Source organism: Bos indicus x Bos taurus, chromosome X, assembly GCF_003369695.1.
Source record: "Bos indicus x Bos taurus breed Angus x Brahman F1 hybrid chromosome X, Bos_hybrid_MaternalHap_v2.0, whole genome shotgun sequence".
NCBI classification, from domain to species: Eukaryota; Metazoa; Chordata; class Mammalia; order Artiodactyla; family Bovidae; genus Bos; species Bos indicus x Bos taurus.
In genome coordinates, this window is record NC_040105.1 from 143,873,163 (window position 1) to 143,899,468 (window position 26,306).

At 37.1% G+C, this 26,306-nt stretch overlaps 1 protein-coding gene and 1 pseudogene across 3 annotated transcripts in view; one reads left to right on the top strand and one right to left on the bottom strand.

The window, feature by feature from the left end:
- The window catches only part of KLHL13 (kelch like family member 13), a 197,648-nt gene that overhangs the window by 44,516 nt on the left and 126,826 nt on the right, over positions 1 to 26,306 (top strand). The window lies entirely within an intron of this gene.
- On the bottom strand, positions 15,729 to 17,388 carry LOC113886840 (annotated as a pseudogene).

Below are 26,306 nucleotides of genomic sequence, written 5' to 3' on the forward strand. Positions count from 1 at the left end.
GGACCAGAAAATAGAACCCTTGTCTGTTGTTGTGCATCAGAGATTCATGGTTCTGACAAACTGAGAAGGGTGTTGTGTCTCTTGCAGGTTCAGTAAGTGCTGGGTGACATACATTTATCTCTTCAAATATATTTAAAATAATTTAGTTTTCAGAATATAGAGGTTCATAAAATGTTTATAGCAGATTGGAATAAAACTTAAGTTAGGGATTGCAGAACCAGAAAAAGTCACACTGTCATACAAGAGTGACTTTTCTTTTTATTTTCATCATGTTTTATATAATTACAGTTACATAACACATAGATATTTAGTCAAATGTATCAGCCCCAAAGTGCTCCTTATTTTAAAAGGAGGCAGTTGTTTATATACAGAATATCTGTGGATCCAGCAAATGAGAGAGTCTCAGGTTAAAGAAAATAGATACTTAAAGTGTCAAACGTGTAATATAGATTTAAATTGTGGTAAATTTTTCTCATGGTTTGAATGAAAGCACTTTATTTGAAGAGTTTTTGTTTAGATATATTAAAATTCACAGTTATCCTCAAATGGCGAAGGGAATATCGGAAGGTAACATTTATTATGACTCTGCTTAGTTAGGCACTTGGAGAAGGCAATGGCAACCCACTCCAGTACTCTCGCCTGGAAAATCCCATGGATGGAGGAGCCTGGTGGGCTACAGTCCATGGGGTCGCTAAGAGTCAGATACGACTTCACTTTCACTTTCACTTTTCACTTTCATGCATTGGAGAAGGAAATGGCAACCCACTCCAGTGTTCTTGCCTGGAGAATCCCAGGGACAGGGGAGCCTGATGGGCTACCGTCTGTGGGGTTGCACAGAGTCAGACATGACTGAAGCAACTTAGCAGCAGCAGCAGTTAGGCACTTACCGTTATGTTATTACATTCAGCCCTTATAACTGCCCTTTGAGAAGTAGGTATCCTTATCCCATGGCCAGTGACAAAATGAAAACCCAGGGGAAATTTAGCTTGCTGATATGTGGCTGGCCTGGGATTTAAGCTCTGGTCTGCATAACTTGCAAGTCTTTTCTCTCCCACACCCTAGCCTTTGGGAAAATGAAAAATTTATTTACATAACCTTTCTAGAGAAAGCTATAAGTAGGACTGTATAGGAGCCACCGAGTTCATCCTCTTGTCTGTATACTTAAGTCTCAGTCTCAGCATCAAACATGTGGCAGCCATTTCTCCAATATCTGGACTGAAGACATTAGTTATGTAATGTTTAGTCATTTAAGCACCTGGATTTTTCAGAGGTCATTCAACTGATAAATCAGTGTTTAAAAATAGCAGTGGCGTCTTCAGTTTGCAAAAAATAAATATATATTTTTTAACCTTATATTCTAAAGATTAATGCATGATAAATTGAGAATTGAGGGTGAAAAAGGGAAAGCTGACCTTTCTTAGTCTGAATAAACAGGAAGAGGAAAGCAAAGACTGGCTAAGCAGCATAAGACAGCATTAAGCTTTCCCCTTTTAATGTGAAAAATCAGAAGAAATACTTATTTTAGAAATTTTTGTTGAAGACATATTTACAACATAAATGCTTCTTTACATTTTAGTTAGATGAAACAAATTTAAATTGTTTGTTCTTGGTGATGTTGACTGAAGAGGCAAATAGTCATGATTTTTACCAGTGAGTTAATGATAGTTTACCTTCTGATTTATCAGCCTAAAGTGGCTTTGGCAATAAAATGAAAAGGAATAATCATTTGGTTTATTGCAATTTCAGACTTAGTCTGAAAAAAATTTAAAACAATGACTAGGGTATGATTCCTAAAATAAGTAGGCTTTGTGTTTGGATGGTGAAGAATATTCATTAAAGTTCTAGCAAAAGATAAAAATGTGAGCTCTCTACAGGAGATGAAATGTGGTCTCCCAGGCTTACTGCTTAAGATTAGGTTGATATAAATTAAATCTAGCCTAATACTTTATTTGTTAAGAATTCACAGTGACCTTTTTAAAATAGAGGGACAAGAGATGCAGATGAGTTTGATGTTTTACAATTTATATTGTTGCTATCTTTCAGGACATGAAAAGAGGAATTCAAATCATTGTTTTATTTCTTGTTTGTTCCTTTAGAAGTTATCTTTTCTAGTTAAGGGACAAACTAATCAAGCATGACGTGCTTTAGCCATCAGGATCTTGACCAACTGATTTCAGCATTTCTCTTCTAAAAGTACCTAATTGAAAGTAACCCTGAGTTACTTACTCTGATGTTGGCCCAGCTTTAGGGAAAATGAAGCCCACTTAGTGTTAATTGATTGAACCTATTGTCCTCCACAGTTCTTTTAAATACCACTAATGTTTTTTCTCATTGCCATGCCTAGAAGCAGGGATGGGAACTTATTAGTGACAGAATTTTCTTCTTAGGAAGCTAAACCCTTGGTATTGTGGCCACTTTGACCTTTTATTCTTTCTTACTTCTTGACCCCATTTTCTTATTCTTCTGATGTCCAGACCATAAGACCACACAACAGGCCAGTTGTGGTACAGCTCAACTTTTACTCTCATGGTGAACATGTTATGTGGGCCATAGACTTTATTTAAAGAATATATCTATTTGGAGAAATTCAGCTCCTTGATGCTCTTTCAGGATTGAAATTCTAGTTTCTCTTCACATCTTCTATCTTAGCTTTCTTCTTCAACCCTGATGACTCTGTTTGCTGCTGGATTTGGTCTAAGACCTTTACCAGCAGTCAATTTTGCATATTCACACTTAATTGTTGGGTTTTTATAAAGCACTTCACTTTTTATTCAACTTTGTTGCTTCCAGTTTCTGGGCTACTGTTTCTTTGTTCTGTTTGATGAACTATGAGAGTACTAGTAATAAAGAACATTTTCCTTTTTGCCTTGACCAGATTCAGGGCCAGTTTCTGAGTTCTCCTCACTCTGTGGCTCTTAACCCTATCTTCGTCAAACTCCCCCCTTTAAATAAACTTTTGGTTGTGTAAGAAATAAAGTTCATAGGTAATATAACCTGCCTATACATGTTATAAAAAAACATGACACTGGGATAATAATATAAAGGTTAAATGAGTGTAACTCATAACACAGTCTGTGTTTGGGGATGTAATTATGAGGGCACATTGTCCTGGAGGATAGAATGAAGTCATTGATGCTTGTGCCTACTTCTGTGGAGGAAGTGTGTGTTTGTGAGAAGAAAGATAATTCTAAGAAGTTTGGGAAAGTAGAAAATCAGTGATGCACGTGGACCGTAAAAATGTTAGAATAAGTGATAACCAACCAGACTTGTTTGTTGTGTATGATAAGAGAAAGAATAAAACACTTGAACTAGAGAAAACATGTCAGGACAAATTACAGACTGTCAGCATGGAGAAAATGAGGAAGTATGGTATTCTCATAAATGACCTGGGCCATATTTATGAGTTTAGTGATGAAACAATTTCTTATGTTGTGATATGGGACAGGATACTGTTGAGCTATCACAGAAAGCATATCCTGCATTTTGAAATATATTATCACCTGTTGAGGCGTATTTTAGGTTCCTAGTACTTCAGAAGTCCTCCAAGACCATATCCTTCTCTAGGTTATGAGAAATAGAGGATGGTTTAAAAAGAGAAACAGTAAAACAAGAAGCTATGCAGAAGTTGTGCAGTAGACATCTCTAACTCAGAGAAGATTGAAAAAAACAGGCAGCCCCCAAGCAACTTTCAAATATCATCTTTCACAGCAGAGCTCTTTTAGAGTTATAAAAAAAATCTCAAAAATGCATAGTTTGACAGTCATCTAAAATATTAAAAGTAGCTTTTATCGAGATCGACATGGTTTATGTGGCTACTAATTTAATGACATTTTGCTCGAAATTTACTAAAAGGATTCTCATATCCTCCATGACATCTTTTGCAGAGGTTTCATTGCTTTTCGGAGAAGGTAATGGCACCCCACTCCAGTACTCTTGCCTGGAAAATCCCATGGATGGAGGAGCCTGGTAGGCTACAGTCCATGGGGTCGCTAAGAGTCGGACACGACTGAGCGACTTCACTTTCACTTTTCACTTTCATGCATTGGAGAAGGAAATGGCAACCCACTCCAGTGTTCTTGCCTGGAGAATCCCAGGGATGGGGGAGCCTGGTAGGCTACCGTCTATGGGGTCACACAGAGTCAGACACGACTGAAGTGACTTAGCGTAGCGTAGTGTCATTGCTTTTGCTGTAATGCCATTATTGCATTGAAATCCTTTTCAAGAAGTGGAAGGTTGAAAATGCTCTAATATATAGAGCATGGAGTGAGTACATCATTTAATTTTGAGATAATGTCTTTATTTGATTCAAACTTCTAGCTCCATAAAGTCTTTGTCCTAAATTTTTGGCATTCTTTCTTAACTTTTAATAAGCTCTACTTCATATTAGTATACACACAAGTGCTCTTGATACCTGTGTTGGGTTTAGTCTGACAGAGCATTTTTCTCCTCTGGGATATGGGATGATTCTTTGTTATGTGGAACTGCTCCACATTCCATGCCTCTGGCCTCTGCCAGAGTGGTTCCCCTCAGTAATTAAGGGTTGTAAAAGCACCCCAACACATTTGCAAACTACTCCCTAGGGAGCGGTAATCACTGACCATTTGGCTCTTTCTTGCTGTAAGTACATACCTGCATTTCTCAAAAAAACCTTCACAGATTTCATTTGTGATTTAAGAACATTTAAGGTCCTTCCCCATGTACTTTTCAAAGAAGGATCTTTTTCACTGTGTGACTGCCAGGAGATGAATTGTTTGTGATTCCTGCTAAATCCAGACGTGGAAGTCCTAATTCCCCTAGAATTTCAGAATTTGCCTACATTTGGAGATAGGAGATTTTAGGGTGGGCCCTAATCCAGCATGACTGATGTCCTCATAAGAAGAGGAGACTAAGACACAGAGAGAGGGCTGTATGAAGACACAGGTCATCTGCAGTCTCTCTCAAGGAGAGAGGCCTCAGAAGAAATCAACCTTGACAACACGTTGATGTCAGACTTCTAGCCTCCAGAATTGTGAGACGCACATTTCCGTTATTGGAGCCACCCTGTCTGTGGTACTTCGTTATGGCAGCTCCAGCAAACTAACACCGTGACCCCTTAATGTGTGTTAACCTCCAGGTCGGTATACTAGAAGAGCAGTGTAATTTAGTGATTGCAGTTCAAGTTTTCAGTATTACAGTCCCAGCTCATCCACTTAGTTGTGTGACCTTGGGCACATTAATTAACCATGTTTTTTTTTTTTTAATCTAAAATAAGGATCAGGATACCTTCCTCACCAGGTTGTTGTGAGGATTAGGTGAAATAAATAATGTAAAGTACATGATACCTAGAGGACTTCCTAACGATTAGTTCTCTTTTCATCTGCCTCCACTTTTAGGTGTGTTTTGCATTTTCTAAAAGAATGTAAGGCATGCTTGGCAGATGAGCCTCTATTGTGAAATTTCAGGCTGTCTGATTGGTGGATGGCAGAGAGGTTTGGGGGCAGTTAGGTATTTTCAGTAGCTTTAGTCAAGAACGTGCATATAATATTTTGCAGTTTACAAACAGAAAGTACCTCACATTCATTTATACATGATGTGCAGTTATTAAACCTGACTGTGCCTCAGGAGACATTGTGGTAGCCTTTGTTTTGCTTGTCTAACTTCCTTTAAGACACAGGAGACCTGTCCTCTGGGAATCTGTTGGGTTGTCTTCCTTTTTGATGTTCCATAGCCCCATAGCCCACATACCTTTATTCACAGCACATATATGCTCTATTTTAATGGTCTGTTTTCCCCAAGAGATTGAGTTCTTTGAAGGTGTTGACTGTTCCTTTTTCATCTCAGTATCCCTAATGCCCTGTGCAGTGCCTGGTTCTTTGTAGGTGTATTCTAAATTACATATCACTAACCTTTTTTCAGGGATGTTAAGTGCCAAGTACTTTTTTTGTCCACTTTTTATAAGTTATGATCATTCCTTTTTTAAAATATTTATTTTTGGCTGCATCAGATCTTAGTTGTGGCACATGGGACCTTTGCTGTGGCATGTGGGATCTTACTGTGCACAGACTTCTCTCTGGTTGCAGTGCTTAGTTGTCCCAGGGCATGTGGCAATCTTAGTTCCCTGATCAGGGATCCAACACACATCCCCTGCATTGGAAGGCAGGTTCTTAATCACTGGGCCACCAGGGAAGTCACTGTCCATGTGACAGATGAGAATGAAGTTCCCAGATCACACAATTCAGTGGGCAGAGCTAGAATTTGAACCCAGAGTTCATATTCTTAACCAAAAGGATGGAAGGGCTATTGTATTTGGAATATTGATGCTTTTGAACTGTGGTGCTGGAGAAGACTCTTGAGAGTCCCCCTGGACTGCAAGGAGATCAAACCAGTCAACCCTCCCAAACATTCATTGGAAGGACTGATGGTACAGCTGAAGCTCCAGTACGTTGGCTACCTGATGCGAGGAGCTGACTCATTGGAAAAGACCCTGATGCTGGGAAAGATTGAAGGCAGGAGGAGAAGGGGATGACAGAGGAAGAGATGGTTGGATGGCATCACTGACTTGATGGACGTGAGTTTCAGAAAACTCTGGGAGTTGGTGATGGACAGGGAAGCCGGGCATGCTGCAGTCCATGGGGTCGCAAAGAGTGGGACACGACTGAGCAACTGAACTGATAGTATGGCAGTGTTGCTCAGATACTGTAGAGCATTGCATTGTGAGGGTCAAGAGCCTGAAGAACACCTAATACGGAGGCAAACTGGGGTGTGTATGTGTCCTGAGGCTTGGAAATGAATTTATATCCTAATGGACACTTTTCTGTATTGTTTCTACTAGTAATGAAGGTACAGATAGTAAACTACATCTCTCATATGCATTTTCTTCATTAATAAATGTATAGTGATGAGGAGTGAATTTTTCTTGCTATAATCTCCCAAGTCTCTTAATATGCATGTTATCATTACCCACTACTTCATTATACATTCTAAGATTTATTTTAATAGCAGGGTTAAAATGGTTGATGCAACTTTAGGGAAATTTGCTATATGTTTATTAAAAATAAGGTGATAAAAAGTGATACTGCTCATGACAGTTAAAACCGCAGATTTCTTGATTCCTTGGCAAATGAAACATTCTAGAATTTTTTCTTTTTAAATAACCCCTTGAACACCAATATATTTTTCATTTTAAGTACTTCATTTGAATATTGTTCTTGCTGACTTGCGGCCATCTTTACACCTATTACTAACAGTCTCTTAGACACACCCTTAGGATCTGTTGAGACTTGTAGCACTGTTTGTTTCTATAATATATGGTTCTCAAGTGTTGTGCTCTCCTTACCCTCCTTGAGCTGGTTTCTATGATTTTCCCCTTTCTGTTGCTGTCAAATATACATTGCAGTTGTCAGTGTGCCTTCATGTGGCTCCCTTCTTGCCCCCTAATGATTTGTTGCAGGCTTAAAACCAGTCTGCCAAGCTTCTTAGGAATTGTACTAGAAGGACTAAGGGGCATGTTAGTTACTAATATAAATGTGCGTTTGTTCTTGAACTTCGTGACATGTGTTTTGTCTCTGAGACCTCTTATTTACTGATTTCTTTGCTGCACTTTGAACAGATGAAGTTCCTTCCAAACTGGTTCATTCTAGGCATTATATTGTAAGATACTGTAATTTTCATTTTATGTGTTAAAAAGGATTGTTTGGCTTTATATTCAGGTAATTTTGCTATAGATTGTGACATTTGCTATAGAAACATGACATTTTATGATCAGATATTATTGGAAAATAAGATTCTTTCTGCTTTACTGAAAGAAATGGTGCTATAATTTATCCTGTGAAAAAGTGGGAGAAGTCCCCAAATATTTTCAGTGGTTGTTCTGTGACCAGCATTCATTTAGGCACCTTGCAGTTCTTGATCCAGAAGAGATTCCTGGGTTTTAAATTCCAGTTTTGACACTGGACAAGTTATTTAAGATCTCTGGGTCTCAGGGTCCTCATTGATGAATTTCAGATAATTATGTCTGCCTTCCCAGGTATTGAGAATTGCTGGAAATGTACGTACTAGAGGAGAATACTTGACAATTACTTGGTTTTTATCTAGTCACAGAGCTAGAAATTGGTTGAGTGAGGACTTTGGATTTGTCCTGGAAGCAATGAGTATAGATCACCTATTGGAAGTGTCTTCTGATAAACGAATGCCAAAAATGAACATAGTCAGCATTCAAAAACGTATATGTATATATTGGGAGTAAAAATGGATCTTATGGGAAAAGTAAAGATTATAGGAAGAAGGGGAATACCAGAACTTACTTCTTTTCCTCTTTTTCCTTATTCCCTAATTGGCCAGTGTGCATTTTCTTCTAAGGATAATTTTGAATTTCGTTGGAATTTGATAAGAGTGTTGCTTTTCCTTAGAATTGTCAATTATATTTTTGCACTGCCTTTTAGAGTCATCAATTTGGTTAATGGCACTACCATCCATCAATCACCCAAGATATAAAAACTTTACTGATAATTTGCACTCCTCTCATTCATCCAATTAGTTGATTAAATCTGTCCAGTCTTCTTCCTTATTACCACTGTTTCGTTTCCAGACCTCCTTGTCATTCTCTTTACACCGTCATGACAGTCTGCAAGCTGGTCTTGCTGTTACTCTCTCCACTTCCCCACTGGTTTTCCACATTGTGGTTGGTGCTCCACAATTCGTCTCGCCTGATGCTGACACCATCCTCACTATTTCCCAAGTGTTTGCACTTACCTCTTTTATGGTACACTTACCCTGATGTAGAAGGCACATGGAAAAGACAAGATGAGTGATTGATACTTCCCCGTTATTTTCCAGCTTCCAAAATAATTTGCTGGTTCTTTACCACCTTCCAGAAATGCTCAGTGATCATTTTTAGCATGACTATGAACTGTTGCATTTAGACATATACGATGTGCTTCAGTCCTCATTATTACCCTTATTGATCCTCAAATGATCCCATATTTGGGCAATGGAGGCTTATTTATATTGGCTTCGAAGTCCTTTTGACATGGCCCTAGGAGTCTTTGATGGCTTCCTTACTTTTCAGTGTAAGATGCTCCAGGGTCCTCTTGTACATTTCTGCTCTAGACCCCATTATCAGCCATTTAGAAAATGGAGCCCTTGTTTCTTTCTTTGGAGGGGAATGTTATTTAGATATCACAATATAATTATTAGGAGTATTATTGCTACTAGATGGATCATTGTTTTAAAGCCTTTCTTGAATATATTAATACAATTATAATTTTTCTTTAGGATAAACTATATCATGAGTTCTTATTGATAATGACCATTCAAATTTAATTAACCTCAATGATAACTACATATGTATCCCCTTTTGACAAATACAGAGGTTCAGTGATATCTACATAATTATCATTTTGTTTATCCTACCATATATACGCAATAGCCTCAGAATAACAATACCAACACGCCCATCAACAATGTGATTATTGGAAGCCATTTACAATATGTGTGTGTGTGTGTGTGTGTGTGCACGCATGTCTGCACAGTTGTGCTTTGGAGCAGGGTTTTTTTTTTTTTTTTTTTGTCTTTAAAGTATATCCCACTAGAAATCTACATTTAAGTTGTGTTTTAAAGTCACTTGAATTATAATTGCTGTTTATACAATTATACAACCAACAAGGATACACAGTTTGGGCCATTTATTTAATTTTACTTGTGATTTTAATACTGGTTTTTAAATGCAATTTTGAATTAGGTATATGATATTTACACAGTTCAAAATCTAGTCTACAAAAGAAGACATATTCAAAGAAGTCCAACTATTACCTTTCTCTCCTTCTCATATACGTAGCCATCCCAATTCCTTTCTTAGGTAAACAATAGCATACTGTATACACTGAGGATTTTTTGTTTTTGTTTTGCTTTGCTTAGAAATGTATTCTGAAGATAACTTTGCAGTAGTATATGGAGATATTCCTCATTCTGTTTTATAGCTACTTAGTACTCTATTACGTATACCTATAGTATTTTGGGCTTCCCACGTGGCTCAGTAGTAAAGAATCCACCTGCCAGTGCAGGAGACTAAGGAGACACAGGTTGGATCCTTGGGTCAGGGAGATCCCCCGGAAGAGGGCATGGCAACCCACTCCAGTACTCTTGCCTGGAGAATCCCATGGACAGAGGAGCCTGGCAGGCTACAGTCCATGGGGTAACAGAGTCAGATACAACTTAGTGACTGAACAATGACATATATATATATGTGTGTGTGTATATATATATGTGTGTGTGTATATATATATATATATATATATATATATATATATATATATATAAATGACATACGGAGAAGGCAATGGCACCCCACTCCTGTACTCTTGCCTGGAAAATCCCATGGATGGAGGAGCCTGGTAGGCTGAAGTCCATGGGGTTTCTAAAAGTCGGACACGACTGAGTGACTTCACTTTCACTTTTCACTTTCCTGCATTGGAGAAGGAAATGGCAACCCACTCCAGTGTTCTTGCCTGGAGAATCCCAGGGACGGGGAGCCTGGTGGGCTGCCGTCTTTGGGGTCACACAGAGTCGGACACGACTGAAGTGACTTAGCATAGCATAGCATAATGACATATATATATATATATATATATATATATATATGCATGTATATAATAATAAGATATTAAGTTGGATCTCTAAGACAGTGTCTACCTTAATGAAACTTAAAGACAACCAGCACAGTAATGAAAATGTGAAATACCTGGTAGTTAATGTCTATATGATTGGCCTTTTCGTGATGATATAGGTTATTGTAATAGCAGATGATTTGCTCAAGGTTTTATTCAATCCCCTCACTTGTAATTGGCTATAACTTACACCTCTGTGCTTCAGTGAGATGTTGTAAATATGACACAGGCTTAACAGAGTGAGCAGCAGTCTGAGATGGACATGAACTTACTAAAAACAACATACTTATATCATCCCTTGCTGTATTTCCTCCTTAGAAGAAACATTTTTTAAAATACATTTTTCCCCTTTTTCTTTGTCCCATTTTTTTTCCCCTCTCATAATTTCTAAGCACTTTGGTTAAAGCTCTTTTAAGTGAACTGTTTTATGTCCTTGAGAAAGCAAATAAAGGTTGAAATACAAGTGCCTCTGAGCTCTTGCCCAGGTGAGGGAGGGGAGGTTGGGCCTCTGTGCTGGGGGTGCCTGTGGTCTCTCAGCTGGACTGCTGGCCATCTTTCTGTATGAAGTCCAGAGGAAAGGAGGCTTTCATGCCTGGGTCCTGAACTTTGAAGGGAGATGGAAGGTCTAAATATAAGCCTTGGCATCCTGGATACTCGCAATTGAACTTTATTCTTTTCTCTTTTTAATACTAACCCAAACCAAAAGCTTACACCTGTCTTTTATCATTAGTAATACGAAATTCAGGAAAGAAGGGAGAAATATTTTAGTTGAAAATATTAGAAAGCATTTTGGGTTTCTGTAAGCAAATATGTAAACAATTGTAAAAGTTTTGTTTTCTAGTCTATTGGGGTAGATGGAGTAGTAGATGGAAATATTAAGTAATCAAAATATTTCACAGAGTGAATTCTTGTTGTTTCCAGTGATTTTTATTCACTCTTATTAAGAAATTCACAAAATTCACAAAACTGTAGTTCATAGGTCAGATTCAAAATCCACAGCCACCCTCACTGGCTATTTTCAGTTTCATGGTTTCCTCTACTAGCAATTATTTCCTCAAATTAGGGCTGCCAAATTTAGCAAATAAAAGTACAGGATGCTCAGATAATTTGAATTTCAGTTAAACAACAACTTTTTTTTTTGGTATAAAAGGAAGTTCGATGCAGTATTGTTGACATTCATATACTAAAAATGTATCCACTGTTTGTCTAAAATTTGAGCTCAACTGGATGGTCCTATATTTTACCCAGCAACCCTCTACCAAATCAAGTATATTAGGAACCTGATTGAACAAGTCAGAAGCCTTTCAGTGATATTAATTGATGCCACTGTGCATTGACTTCTCTTGACTAGGGCTCTCTTCACTAATTGTCCTTTCAATTTTGCTTGCACTGCCCATGTCGTCACAAGTCAGTGGCTTGATATGAAACAAACCTCTATGCCATTTGTGCTAATTACTATGGTTACGTTTTTTAAATATCACAATTACTATTCAAATGTAACTATGAAAAGGAAGCTATTTCTAAGAAAAGAGAGTTGCATGTATTGGGTGATTCCTGAAATTTCAGGGGTCCGTTGAAATGCTTAAGATTTAAAAAGCTGTCAACCCTGTGTATGAGATAGCAAAAGAGACACCGATGTACAGAACAGTCTTATGGACTCTGTTGGAGAGGGAGAGGGTGGGAAGATTTGGGAGAATGGCATTGAAACATGTATAATATCATGTATGAAACGAGTTGCCAGTCCAGGTTCGATGCACGATACTGGATGCTTGGGGCTGGTGCACTGGGACAACCCAGAGGGATGGTATGGGGAGGGAGGTGGGAGGGGTGTTCAGGATTGGGAACACGTGTACACCTGTGGCAGATTCATTTTGATATTTGGCAAAACTAATACAATATTGTAAAGTTTAAAAATAAAATAAAAAACAAACAAATAAACAAAAAAAGATTTAAAAAGCTGTCATTGGGTATGCAGTGCCTTGCTGAGCCATACTGGAGCTTGAGGAAATTAAAAAAATCAGTAATACTATCAGTAATACCGAGGCTGTCTTTATTTAAAGTACTGGTGTAATGTTCATCATGGGTTTTCTGTATTAATTTAGATTTTTTTTAAAAGCAGATTTATTTAGCTTTAATTCACATACCATAGAATCCATTCACTTAAAATGTACAGTTCCAATTTATAATAGCCAAAGCATGGAGACAATGTAATTTTCCATTGATAGATGAATGGATAAAGAAGATGTGGTACATTTATACAGTGGAATATTACTCAGCCATGAAGAAGAAGAAAATAATGCCATTTACATTCCAGTGGTCATATATGGATGTGAGAGTTGGACTGTGAAGAAAGCTGAGCACTGAGGAATTGATGCTTTTGAACTGTGGTGTTGGAGAAGACTCTTGAGAGTCCCTTGGACTGTGAGGAGATCCAACCAGTCCATTCTGAAGATCAGTCCTGGGTGTTCTTTGGAAAGAATGATGCTAAAGCTGAAACTCCAGTACTTTGGCCACCTCATGCGAAGAGTTGACTCACTGGAAAAGACTCTGATGCTGGGAGGGATTGGGGGCAGGAGGAAAAGGGGACGACAGAGGATGAGATGGCTGGATGGCATCACCGACTCGATGGACATGAGTTTGAGTGAACTCCGGGAGTTGGTGATGGACAGGGAGGCCTGGTGTGCTGCAGTCCATGGGGTCTCAAAGAGGCAGTCATGACTGAGCAACTGAACTGAACTGAATGGACCTAGAGCTTATCATAGTAAGTGAAGTAAGGCAGATAAAGACAAATATTATACGTGGAACCTGAAAAAATGATACAAATGAGCTTATTTATGAAACAGGCTCACAAATGTATAAAACAAACTTATGGCTACCAAAAGGGAAAGGTGGGAGAGGTATGAATTAGTAGTTTTGGATTAGCAGATACAAACTATTATATAGGAATAGATAACCAATGAGGTCCTAGTGTTTAACACAGGGAACTATATTCAATACCTCATAATAAACTATAATGGAAAATAATCTGAAAATGAATATATGTATATATGTATAATTGAATATATGTATAATTGAATCACTTTGCTTTATACCTGAAACTAGCACATTGGGGATTTTTCTTTTTTCCAGAGTTTTCAAGCTTTTTACTCAGTGCCTGAAGTGTCAGCCAGGAAAAAACAAAGTCACTTGATCTGCCATAATGAAAAAAATTCATTTGTGTTCTGTCAGCGTTCCAGTGATATTTTGGTTTCTTAAGAATTAACATAGTAGGATCACAGTAGATAGTTAAAGGAAATAACAAGATCTCTGCTTGGTCCTTTATTGCAAAGGCAGACTAGGAAGAATTGGATATGTCCCTGAAAAACCCATTTCATTTTCAAACTGATTCAACCTAGTTTCAGGGAAATGAGCAAGTTTCAGATTAAGAAATGAGCAAGGAAGACAACATTTAAATGATTGTTGCTTGCTCTGAATCCTATTCAGCACACCACTAGACAACATGACTAGACAGCATGCTGCTGCTGCTGCTAAGTCGCTTCAGTCGTGTCCAACTCTGTGCGACCCCATAGACGGCAGCCCGCCAGGGTCCCCCGTTCCTGGGATTCTCCAGGCAAGAACACTGGAGTGGGCTGCCATTTCCTTCTCCAATGCATGAACGTGAAAGTGAAGTCGCTCAGTCCTGTCCGACTCTTAGCGACCCCATGGACTGCAGCCTACCAGGCTCCTGCGTCCATGGGATTTTCCAGGCAAGAGTACTGGAGTGGGGTGCCATTGCCTTCTCCACTAGACAGCATGACTGTCTTAATTCTTCCTCATCTGGTTTAGGACTTAACCTATGACAACTAAATAAATAATTTTGAATACAAGTACATTTAGGCAGTAAGCAATGGAACTAGAAAACCTTTTGCTATCCAATGACCATGTTTAGGTATATACAGAGTGTAACCACAGACCCCGTCCAGCAGGGAAATTTGACAAAAAACCCTGTTTCTACCTGTAACAGCTGTCTGTGGATGTATCCTGAGTGGAAGGTGTTTGTTCTTATGTTCAATTCCTCGTTAAGTAAACCGGACGACGCGTGTGGGGCCCATATCCAGAAAGATCAAAGCACCAAGGCTAAAGACAAAAAAAGTCAAGTTGTGGCACTTACTGTATAAACAGAGCAACACAGTATTCCTTTATCATACCATTCTATATAGCACGAACACCAGTCTATCTCTTGACACCAGCCCTTGCCTTCCCCACATTTGACATTGCAGTTGGTATACCCAGGTCATTACTGGATTCAGCTTTCTGGGTCCTTTGTTGTTGTTCAGTTGCTAAATTGTGTCCAATTCTTTGTTACCCCATGGACTGTGGCATGCCAGGCTCCCTTCCCCTCCACTATCTTCCTGAGTTTGTTCAAATTCCTATCCATTGAATTGGTGATGCTGTCAAACCATCTCATCCTCTGCTGCCTGCCCTTCTTTTGCCTTCAATCTTCTCCAGCATCAGGATATTTTCTAATGAATTGGCTCTTCACATCAGGTGGCCAAAGTATTGGAGCTTCAACTTCTGTATCAGTCCTTCCAGTAAATATTTAAGGTTGATTTCCTTTAGGATTGACTAATTTGATTTCCTTGCAGTCCAAGGGACTCTCGAGAGTCTTCTCCAGCATCACAATTTGAAAGCATCATTTTTTGGTGCTCAGCCTTCTTTATGGTCCAACTCTCACATCCATACATGACTACTGGAAAAACCATAGCTTTGAAAACCATACAGACCTTTGTCAGCAAATTGGTGTCTCTGCTTTTTAATACACTGTCTAGGTTTGTCATAGCTTTACTTCCAAGGAACAAGCATCTTTTAATTTCATGGCTGCAGTCACCATCTGCAGTGATTTTGGAGCCCAAGAAAATAAAATCTGTCACTATTTCCATTGTTTCCCCATTTGTTTGCCATGAAGTGATGGGACTGGATGCCATGATCTTCGTTTTTTGAATGTTGAGTTTTAAGCCAACTTTTTCACTCTCCTCTTTCACCCTCATCAAGAGGCTTTTTAGTTCCTCTTCACTTTCTGCCATGAGAGTGCTATCATCTGCATATCTGGGTCCTTTAACTTGCTGCATATGCACTCTATTCTAAATGTGATTAATCACAAAAATAATCTCTTCAAGAAACCTTCATAGCAAAATAACAGATTTCCTATTACCAGTAAGAGGATCAAGTTTAATAGGCCAAAATAGAAGATGGGAAGTCTGACAGAACTCATGTAGATGGCACAGGAGGTCTCTGACCTCAGGCCCCCTGTGCTGAGCAATAACATCACTGGCAAACTCCAAGATGTAAGAACTATAAATATCCAGTCATGCAGGAAACAAGAATGTTTCTTTCTCATTTAGTCATCCTCTGAACCCTCAGCAGACCTTTCGTTTGTAGCCACTTTCCAATTTGTGCCTTTGTCCTCTCTTGTATTTCATTGTACAATGAATAGTGTGAATTGTAGGGATGTGGGCTTTTTTCTCTTTTTTCCTTTTGGTTTTCTTAGTGTCTCTTTCCTCACTTGCCACTGAACTGCTGGATGCAGAATCATCTGACTGGGATGTGTCACTTTCTGCCTCTAGGAATAAAGCAGATTTCTTGAGAGACTTTTCCTGGATTTTTTCTTCAGCTTCTGTGGTTGTCTCCTTTTCCTAGCACTAGAAGCCCCAGTTTCTTCTGAGATCTCACTTGAGGAATCAGCTGTTCTATCTGTGGTTTCCTTTTTGCTTTTCTTCTGGTTTTTGTGTGATTTTTTTTTCTTATTTCTTTGTGGGATTTCTTTGACTTTTTATGTTTGTGGGTAGATGATTTTACCTGGGGAGATGTTTTTTCCCCGTTAGATAGCATGTACTATCTTGTTGATCACTGTCTGTTTCAGATTCCTGAGGGTATAACTCTTTATAGCCACTGTGACCCCATCTGTCTGGTGTGTTAGCTTCATAATCATATAACTACTTGTTCCAGGATTTAGCCTTAAGAAAATCATCATCCACTGCTCCATAAATTTCATTCTTTGACTTCCAATAGTCTCTTGACTTTCTTCATCGAAACCATCATTAGGTATCTGGCTTGAACTACTGGGTCATATTTTCCTTTTGGTCCCCCAGTAAGCATCTTCCATCTGTTTCTCCAGTTCTCTAATTCCTCCTGTAACTTATTGTGAGCATCTGTGTGCCAGATAACATTCCTTAAGAGAACTTGCCCCATGGAAACTTGGGACATTTTTCAATCCCTTGATCCTGAGGCAATCAGGCACTTGTTAGTGTGAGATAAGGAACCACTCCATTACAAGATTTCCTCCCACTTGGGAAGCAAAGAGTCGGAGCTCAAAGGCAGCTCTACACCATGTGCCACAGCCTCATGTGGCAGGGATGGAGGGAGGAAGTGGTCTCTAACACGACATTTTGATTCAGCTGTACTTCAGTAAAAAAAAAAAAAACATGTACGATTCCAGAATTTTTAGTAAATTCACAGATATGTGCAAATATTACCAATTTGGATATATTTTTATCACCAGAAAAATGAACACCTGCTCTTTAGATAACAGTCCTACCACCCACTATCTCCTTCAGCCCTAAGCAGTGACAAATCTACTTCCTATCTCTATGGTTAGCCTTATTCTGGACATTTTATATGAGTGGAGTCATACAATGTGTTACCTTATTTGACTGGCTTCTTTAAGTTAGTGTAATATATTCAGTGGTCATCCATGTTGTAGCATGAATCAGAGCTTCCTTCCTTTTTATGGCTAAATGATATTCCATTATATAAATATAACACATTTTGTTTATTCATTCACAAATTGATAGCCATGGGCGTTGTTTCCTACTTTCAGCTATTTTGAATAATGCTGCTATGAACATATATGTAAATGTTTTTGTTTGATAAGCTGTTTTCAAATCTTTTGGGTGGATTCCTAGGAGTGGATGTGCGAGTCATATGGTAATTCTATGTTCAACTTATTTTGGAACTACAAAACTATTCCACAGAAATTGCACCATTTTGCAAAAATTACCACTAATACTATACAAGGGTTCTAATTTCTCCATCCCCTAGCCAACATTCATTATTATCTGGTTTTGTTTTGTTTTCCATGATAGCCATCCTAATGGGTGGGAAGTAGTATCTCAATATGAATTTGATTTGCATTTTGCCTGTGATTAGTGATGTTGAGCATCTTTTCATGTACTTGTTGGTCATTTGTATATCTTCTCTGCAGAAGTCTATTCATGATCTTTGTTCAATTCCTGATTGAATTTTTTATTGTTTATTAGTTGGAATTCTGTGAATTACTCCCTTGTCAGACATATATTTGCAAGTATTCCCCCCATCCTATAGGTTGTCTTTTCACTTTTCTTGATAATGTACTTTGGTACATAAAAGTTTTTAATTTTGATGAAGTTCAAATTATATTTTGTTTTGTTGTTTATGGTTTTGGTATCGTAGTTAGGAATTGTTTGCCAAAACTGAGGACATAGGGAGTTACCTCTATGTTTTCTTCTATTTCATCATTCAGCCCTAACATTTAGCTTTTTGATCCATTTTAGTTATATTTGTATATGGTATGAAGTAAGGGTCCAATTTCATTCTTTTGCATGTGGCTATCCAATTGTGCATAGTACCATTTGTTAAAGAGACTGTCCTCTCCCTGTTGAATGATCTTAGCACTCTAATTGAAAAGCAGTTGACCAAAGATACATGGCTTTATTTCTGGACTATCAGTTCTGTTCTATTGATCCCTATGTCAGTTCTTATGCCAGTACCAAACTGTGTTGATTACCATTGCTTGTTAGAAAGTTTTGAAATTAGGAAATTTGAGTCTTTCCACTTTGTTCTTGTTTTTCAATATTGTTTTGACTATGCTAAGTCCCTTGTAATTATATATGACTTTTAGAATCAGCTCGACAGTTTCTACAAGGAAGTCAGTTGAGATTCTGATAGGCTCTATGTTAAATCTTCAGATCAGTTTGGGGAGCATTGCCATCTTAACATTATTAATTGAATCCATGAACATAGGATATTTACCCATTTATTTAGATCTTATTTTTCAGCAATGTTTTGTACTTTTCACAGTACAACTTTTGTGCTGCTTTTGTTAAATTTATTCCAAAGTGTTCTTTCCTTTTGTGTGCTATTATTAATGAATTTTTAAAATTCCATTTTATATTTTTTATTGCAACTATAGAAGTAGAACTGATCTCTACATATTGAAATTGTATCCTGTAACCTTAGTGAACTCATTTATTAATTCTAACAGTCTTTTTACCCAGTTCCTTAGGATTTCCTATGTGTAAGTTCATGTCATCTGCTAATAGAGAAAGTTTCATTGCCTCCTTTCCAATCTGATGCCTTTTATTATTTTTTTCTTGACCGTTTGCCCTGGCTACTATTTTGAGCACATTATTGAATAAAGATATTGAGAGCAGTTACCCTTGTTTTGTTCTTGATTGTGCAGGACAGGCATCCAATCTTTCATCTTTAAGTATTGTATTAAATTAGCATTTATCTTGATTACTGAGTTTTGGGGAACCCCTAAAAAATTTCAGCCTGAGATGTCACTCAATTCACTTCAGTCCTGGACCTGCACTTTAAAAAGATTTGAAGAAAATTATAAAAACTCCTAAGGATTCTACTGTACAAGTGGCTTTTTCTTCTCTTCCTGTTTTGAAGAAGACATCTATAAATCACAGTTCATGCATTCATTGTTTTGAGTGAGGTTAACTTGTGGAAAAAGATCCAGTTAACAGGCTTATATACAAAGAAAAAGCCTAGTCTCTAGATCAAATGATAAGGGAAGTCACAAATTATTCCTATTTTAACTTTTTTGATTACTCAACAAACCTCAGGCCTGTATATATCCCATAATATGACTTATACTATCTATATGAAAGATTGTGTAAAGTATAGAGTTACCTATACTTCCCTTACTGTCTTCTTTAATTCTGTTAAGTTTGCTAAACTCGTTAGGGTCTCAGGAAAACTTATTATCTTTATCCAGACCTGCATGTTCTGTGTACTCCATTGAATCCCTGGCACAGTGTAAGTTGAATGACCTAATTAATAAAGTGGAGATTTATTTTGGAAAGGTTTTTGTCTGGAATGTTGGCTTTCTATGGAGCTCTGATTAGTGAATTGTCATTTAAAGGTTTTTAACATATTTGAAAGTCACTCACTAAAAAAAGATAAAACTCTAGTAAATGGACTGTACTAATTGTGATCAGGCCAGATGTTTGTTGTTTTCATTGAATTGACTCATGCTGATTATGACTGAATGGTGTGTTAACAGTATTCTATCTTTTTAAAAGGAAATTCTTTGTATTTTTAATTTAATGTTGAAGAATATAATAAACTTTTAGAAGACAGATTACAATTAAATGTATTTTTTGCTAAGATTGATTAGATTATGGTTATTAGATTATTAGATTATAACTTACAGTGGATTTTAGTTAAAGAGTTCTTAATATAATTAATTAGCTGATCATGTGGGTAGAATTCAATACATTCTTCTTGGTCAGAATAACAAATATTATACAACATAAATATTATGTAATATATGAGTGGGCTTTTAAAAATCTGTTTACATTTTTCAAAATTTTCATGTAAATATTTTGTCCAAAATATAGTCAAAGGATAAGCATCTTCTATTCATATTGACCTAAATCATTGGGGGAATAATTGACACTTTTTAAAGAAATCAGTGGTAACAAGAAATACTTTAATTTCTTTTGCTATTGTTTAGGTTTTGCTTAGTATTTACAGCATGGACTTCAGATTTCAGCTATAAATTGATTTGAAAACTAGTATCTTTAAGCTTAAAGGCCTCCAGTGCAAAGACAATAAAATGATTTATTCTTTATTTTTATAATACTAGAAAAATGTAATAAAAACACTGCATTGCATCTGGATTTTTCAAGTCACTTGGAGCTTGATTATTCCATTATATTGGAGACAAAAGCATTTTTGTTTTAAGATAGCTTATGAATCTCATTTTGCTTGGATAAACAGCTTTCTGGTAAGGTAATTACTGTAATATAAAAGCACTTAAGAATTTTACCCTTTGGAACATGAAAGACAAATTCAATTTTGGCCAGTTAGCATGGGGATGGGAAAAAACAACCTTCACCTCCTTTCTTAAACTAACCCTAAACTGGAAGCTTTAATAATGAACCCACTTAATTGCCTTCTCCAGTAAAATGTATAATAAATTTTTGTTTATCTTTGATTTTTTTCTGTAAAGATTTCATTTAAAATGTTTTTGTAAGTTTTTTTCTTCTTCATTGTCTTGCTCCCTCTCTTTTCTTTAAAATTGAGTTATAATTGACATATAACATCATTAATTTCAGTTACACAGCATAATGAATCGATATTTATGTATAGTTTGAAATGATCACTTGAGGAAGTCTAGTTAGCATCTCGGAGAAGGCAATGGCACCCCACTCCAGTACTCTTGCCTGGAAAATCCCATGGACGGAGGAGCCTGGTAAGCTGCAGTCCATGGGGTCGCTAGGAGTCGGACACGACTGAGTGACTTCACTTTCACTTTTCACTTTCATGCATTGGAGAAGGAAATGGCAACCCACTCCAGTGTTCTTGCCTGGAGAATCCCAGGGACGGGGGAGCCTGCCATCTATGGGGTCGCACAGAGTCGGACACGACTGAAGCGACTTAGCAGCAGCAGTTAGCATCTATCACTGTACATCATTACAGCTCTTTATTCTTGTGATGGGAACTTTTAAGATTTACTCTTAACAAATTTAAAATGCAGTACAGTATCATTAAGTATAGTTACCATGTTGTACATTACTTTGTCACTTTCTTTAAATTAAAAATGTCTCTTGGAAACCAAAAAATATATTTTTATTGTACCAAGGATTTTTATAAATTTTATTGAAATATAGTTGATTTATAATGTGTTAGTTTCAGATGTACAGCAAAGTGATTCACATATAACATATATTCTTTTGAAAATTCTTTTTGTTATACATTACTACAAGATACTGAGTAGAATTCCCTATGCTATACAGTAGATCCTTGTTGATTATCTATTTTATATATAGTAATATGTATATTTTAATCCCAAACTCCTAAATTATCCCTCTCCCAACTTTTCCCCTTTGATAGCCATGTTTGTTTTCTGTGTCTGTGAGTCTCTTTCTGTTTTGTATATAAGTTCATTAGTACCATTTTTTAAGATGTATAAGCAATATCATAATTCTGCTTGGCTTTCTCTGTCATACTTAATATGATAATCTCTAAGTCCATCCATGTTGCTGCATTATTTCATTCTTTTTAATGACTAAGTGATGTTCCATTGTATATATGTACCACATCTTCTTTATCCATTCCTCTGTTGATGGACATTTTAGCTGCTTCTGTGTCTTGGCTGTTGTAAGTAGTGCTGCAGTGAACATTGGGGTGTATGTACCTTTTCAAATTATAGTTTTGTCTGGATATATGCCCATGAGTAGGGTAGCTGGGTCCTATGGTAATTCTATTTTTAGATTCTTAAGAAACTTCTATACTGTTCTCCATGGTGGTTGTACCAGTTTACATTCTCACCAACAGTATATGAGGGTCCCCTTTTTGCCACACCCTCTCCAGCATTTGTTATTTGTAGACTTTTTGATGATGGCCATTCTGACTGGTGTGTGGTGATACCTCATTATAGTTTTGACTTGCATTTCTCTAGTAAAGAGCAATGTTGAACATTTTTTCATGTACCCTTCTTTAGAGAAATATCTATTTAGATCTTCCCATTTTTTGATTGGGTTGTTTGGTTTTTTATATTGAGCTATAAATGAGCTGTTTATGTATTTTGGAAATTAATCTCTTGTCAGTCACATCATTTGCAAGTACTTTCTCCCATTCTGTATGTTGTCTTTTCATTTTGTTTATGGTTTCTGTTACTTTGTAATTTTCTTGTTTGTATAAGTGAAGATACAGGATTCTTCATGGTTTTAGTAGGATCTGAACACTGTCTTACTATCTTTTGAATGTAAAAATGTGGAAAAATATTATGGAGGTTTCTCAAAAAATAAAAATAGAGCTGCCATATGATCCAGCAGTTCCACTCCTAGGTATATATCTGAAAAAAAGAAGAAAACATTAAGTTGAAAAGATACATGCACCCCAGTGTTCATAACAGCATTATTTATAACAGCCAAGATATGGAAACAACCTAAGTGTCCATCAACAGATGAACTGATAAAAAGATGTGACACACACACACACTGGAATACTACTTAGGCATTAAAAATGAAAGTTTTGCCATTTGCAGCAGCATGAATGGACTTGGAGTATATTATGCTTAGTGAAATAAGTCAGACAGAAAGACAATTACTGTATGTTATCACTTATGTGTAGAATCTAAAAAATAAAACAAGCTAGTGAATATAACAAAAATGAGACATACTTGTAGATATAAAGAGCAAAATAGTGGTTATCAGTGAGGAGAGGGAACTAAGTAGGGGAACTGCTAAGTCGCTTCAGTCGTGTCCAACTCTGTGTGACCCCATAGACGGCAGCCACCAGGCTCCCCCGTCCCTGGGATTCTCCAGGCAAGAACACTGGAGTGGGTTGCCATTTCCTTCTCCAATGCGTGAAAGTAAAAAGTGAAAGTGAAGTCTCTCAGTTGTGTCCGACTCTTAGCGACCCCATGGACTGCAGCCCACCAGGCTCCTCCGTCCATGGGGTTTTCCAGGCAAAGTACTGGAGTGGGTGCCATTGCCTTCTCCGAAGTAGGGGAAAGATACGAGTAAAAGATTGAGAGATACAAACTACTATGTATAAAATAAAATACAAGGCTATATTATACAGTACAAGGAATATAACCAATATTTTATAATAACTGTAGATGAAGTATAACCTTTAAAAATTGTGAATCACTTTTTTTGTATACCTGAAACTTATCTAATATTGACTATAACTCAGTAAAATTTTTTTAAATGTGGTGAAGGATAATAATGTGTCTTTAACATGCTGTGAGTTTCTCTTGGTTTCTGACACACGCACACACACAAATTGAGGTTGAACCTCTCTTCTTCTGCTTCTTTGTTGTTGTTCTTCTAGGAAAGGCCTGTTCAAATACTTGCCCATTGGGTTCCTCATCTTTATAAATGATTTTGGGGGGACTACTTTATGTATGATGAGCATTAAACTGAAACTTCCTTGGTGACTCAGTGGTGAAGAATCTGCCTGCCAATGCAGGAGACACAGGTTTGATCCCTGTTCCGGGAAGATCCCACATGCTGTGGAGCAACTAAGCCCGTGTGCCACAACTTCTGAGCCTGTGCTCTAGAGTCCTGAAGCCACAACCACTGAGCCTGCACACTCTAGAGCCTGAGCTCCACAACAAGAGAGGCCACTGCAATGAGAAGCCTGCACACAGCAACTAGAGAGTAGTCCCCACTCTCTGCAGCTAGAGAAAAGCCCTAGCAGCAATGAAGACCCAGCACAGCCAAAAATAAGTACATAAATAAAAGTTAAAAAGAAAACCTTTTGCCTGTAGTAGTTATTACAGTCCCTGTCCACTTCCCCTTGCCTTTTAAGTGTGTTGCACCATGTAAACTTGTAACTTTTTTTAAAGTAACAACCATACAGACCACTTTTATTTTCTTTATGGCTTCTGTGTTTTTTGTTGGCCCTTAGATTGTTTTTATGTCCTATTAAAAAGATACTCTCTCCTGTTCAGTAGGTTGCCATTTTCTTTTCTTGATAAGTTTCCTTTGTGTGCAAAAGCTTTTAGGTTTAATTAGGTCCCATTTGTTTACTTTTGCTTTTGTTTCCCGTTTCTGTGGAGACAGATCCAAAAACATATTGCTAAGACCAAGGTCAAAGAGTCTATTGCCTTTGCTTTCTTCTAGGAGTTTTATGGTTTAATATCCAAAATGTGTAAAGCACTTATACACCTCAATATATAAAAAACATATAATGATTAAAAAATGGGCAGAAGACCCTAATAGGCATTTTTCCAGAGAAGACACACAGACGGCCAACAGACACATGAAAAGATGCTCAACATCACCAACCATCAGGAAAATGCAAATCAAAGCCACAGTGAGATAGCACCTTATACCTGTCAGGATGGCTATGGATTCATTTTGATGTTTGGCAGAACTAATACAATTATGTAAAGTTTGAGAATAGAATAAAATTAATTAAAAAAAAAACAGCAAGAAATGATAAGTGTTGACAAGAATGTGGGGGTAAGGGAACCTTCGTGTACTATCAGTGGGAATTAAATTGGTGCAGCCACAGTGGAAAATATTATGGATGTTCTTCAAAAAAATGAAAATAAAACTACCATGTGATCCAGCAACTTGATTCCTGGATATTTATCAAAAGAAAACAAAAATACTAATTAGAAAAGATATATGCACCCCAGTGTTCATAGCATTATTCATAATAGCCAAGATATGGAAACACCCTAGATATACATCAATAGATGAATTAATAAAGATTTGGTATATATAAACAATGGAATACTACTCAGTTATCCATCAACAGATGGGCTAATGAAGAAGACTTGGTATATATATACAATGGCATATTAGTCATAAAAAATGAAATTTTGCAGTTGTGTCAACATGGATAGACCTGGACGGTTTTGTACCTAGTGAAATAAGCCAGACAGAGAAAGTCCAATACAGTGTCTTCACTAACCTGTGGAATCTAAAAAATGAAACAGATGAACAATTATAACAAAATAGAAACAGACTCACAGATAGGGAGAACAAACTAGTTGTTACCCAAGGATAGGAAGTGGCAGGAGGAGCAAACTAGGTGAAGGGGATTAAGAGGTACAGACTACTAAGTATAAAATAGTTACAAGGATGTAATTTACAGTACAGGGAATGTCCTTTTTGTATGGAGTGTGTTCTGTAAAAATATTAAGTTATTTGTATACCTGAAACTAATATAATATTGTATGTTAACTGCAATTAAAAACAAGAAAATAAACTGCATTTTTTGTAATTTGAAAATGTGAACATTAAATAGGAAAAAAATCTCCTTTATATTATTCTACTACTTTTATATATTTTTTCATATGTAGAGATTTAATTCCTCTGAGGTGTATATATATGGTATAGAGAGAACTTCTATTTTTTCCCACTAATGTATCCAGTTTCCTCACAAATATTTATTGAGAATTTCATCTTTTTTTTGCTAATTGTGACTACCACATTCACCATAGTTAATAACCATATTTATTTTGATCTATTTTTAGATTCTGTTCTGTTGATCCTTTTGTCTGTTCCCACACTAGTACCACACTGTTTTAATAGTTACTGTGCCTTAATAGTTGCATCAAGTGGAAGTTGCTTCCCCCCTTACTTAAAAAAAAGATTTGGGCAATTTTTATGTGTTACATCTCCCATTGAACTATAGTTTCAACATGTAAAATATCCATCCTCCTCCACAATAAAAATCTGACCCTTTGCTAATTTGATTCAGATTGCATTGCATTTCTATATGAATTTTGTGTAAAATGTCTGTTCTTCAATATTCTGTGTGGGGGGTATCTGTGTCCATGTATTCATTTATTCGGGTCCTTTCCTGGGGGCTCAGACGGTAAAGAATTTGCCTGCAATGCGGAATATCTGGTTTGATCCCTAGGTTGGGAAGATCCCCTGGAGGAGGGCA